Source organism: Schistocerca gregaria, chromosome 10 (assembly GCF_023897955.1).
Source record: "Schistocerca gregaria isolate iqSchGreg1 chromosome 10, iqSchGreg1.2, whole genome shotgun sequence".
NCBI classification, from domain to species: domain Eukaryota; kingdom Metazoa; phylum Arthropoda; class Insecta; order Orthoptera; family Acrididae; genus Schistocerca; species Schistocerca gregaria.
Genome location: NC_064929.1, coordinates 12925120 through 12927040, shown reverse-complemented (window position 1 = coordinate 12927040; position 1921 = coordinate 12925120). Strand labels below are relative to the sequence as shown.

Sequence of the window (1921 nt, the reverse complement as noted above, 5' to 3'; positions counted from 1 at the left end):
GGTCAATAGACGGTACAGAGTGCATCGTGCACTCGGCCTCGAACATTTAATTGTATTTTGGTGTTCCTTTTCGTTTTGCAATGAAAGCACTTTACTTTTGGTTCCGCAGTGCGACACCCAGAAGAGGCTCCTCATTTGTTTACTTTCATTTCGCATTATCTTTCATCAAAGCTGCACAAAGATTTAGTATGAACCAGAAGTTTTCTGCAGCTTCTATTACTCCTATCAAGAGGACTTATAATACGGGAAATGGTTGTTTGGCATGTCCCTGCTCTATGGTGCCCCCACGTTACCAGCGCGCATCTTCAAACGCATAGCATGCTCAAGGTTTTGAGAAGCAGGAATCCACAATCAACCATCTGGAAACAGAATTCACCATACTAATAAACGACATGGAAACTGGGAAAATTATTTGTACGCGAAGACCAACTTAGAGTATCGGCTGTGCTGGATTTCATAGTGTGCTGCGTAATCCTAAGACCATACATAAATTTATTTTAACATTCTGTTTAGATGTATAAAAACACTGGCGCACATGATGCCACTTCGAAAATTAATACAAAAATGAATAATACACAAATAGCCATAACATAAAATCACAAAACCATGCGAATGAGTGCGGGGTATGGCGGTGACATCGTGGCCAGGCCTCAGGATGCGACGCCTACCCGCCTTGCCGCCGACTGCCTAGCGTTCAGATGCATAAAAAAAAATAAACAATAAAAAAATTAAAAAATTAAAAAAAAATTTAAAAAGGCAGCCTGGCTAGCTCAGTCGCTAGAGCATGATACTCTTAATCTCAGGGTCGTGGGTTCGAGCCCCACGCTGGACGGAACGGAATTTTGTTCCGCTGCAGATGTAAATTACCGTTTTTCTGATTAACGTGATTTAATGGAAATAGCATCTTTAAACTTTGCCTAGGTCCCCGTCAGTCGCAAGGAAACTGTATTTGAAGGTGAAGGTGATTTTGTAGACATGTTTGAAAGACATGTTCTGAAATGCAAGTGGATTTGGTTGGAGAGCACAGCGGTTACGTGTCAGATGTGTAGCCAAGCAGTAATGGGTAGCCATAGCTGCAAATATTAGTCGGTAATATGAAGTGTTGTCAGCTGAAGACTGATTATCCAGACGACCGTAAGGACGAAGTACGCAAAAGTGCCGCTAGGCCGCACATCTTTAGCTCAGTGGATTGATTTTCCCTTTTCCTTTCACTTCTTTGTCGTTTTTCTGTTACCACAAGGCAATGGAGCCGCGATAATTTTCAGTTATAATCTCCTTCATATAGATGATTGTATATTTAAAAAAAAAAGTGGCAGAGCACTGGTGTAGTAAACCAGTGGTCGTGAGTTCAATCCTCAGAGGAGGGGAAAAAAAAGATAAAAAGAAAAAAAAGTGGCTAGGATACCTGGCTCCCACCAAGGAGGCCCGGGTTCGATTCCCGGTACCGGAAATGCGCATTAAAGAAAATGGATAAGGCATCGGTCTCCTAAACTGGGGATTGTGGGTTCGAGTCCCACCAGAGGTACACGTTTTACTCACTGGGGCAAAATCACTCTCACCACATCAAAAAAAAAAAAAAGTTGCAGAGCACTGGTCTAGTAAACCGGGGGTCATGAGTTCGATTCTCACAGGAGACAGACGAATTTTGGAAATCAGTTGCGCGTCGTGGCCGTATAGCAAACAGTATCTGGGATGACGAACAATTAGCAACAGGCCTTTTATTAAGAATTACTCTCAGATGTGACTAAGGCGAATGGCGCAGATAAAGCATTTGTCAAAGCGGTACAGCATAAGGTGGGACGAGGCAGTAGATGTATTTTTCATATATCTCAGAGTCGCCGCCGCTTCTGCAGAAGTAGCAAATGGCCATCGTAGCAAATGCGGCGAGAGACGCCCTGTCCTCGATTGCGAATGCAGAAAG

The 1921-nt window shown here is 43.2% G+C and overlaps 1 non-coding gene across 1 annotated transcript; it reads left to right on the top strand.

Annotated features, from left to right (window-relative positions):
- Nucleotides 1–759: 759 nt before the first annotated feature.
- Nucleotides 760–832, top strand: Trnak-cuu (transfer RNA lysine (anticodon CUU)). The gene has a single exon. It is a non-coding gene; the product is annotated as a tRNA-Lys (tRNA).
- Nucleotides 833–1921: the final 1089 nt, after the last annotated feature.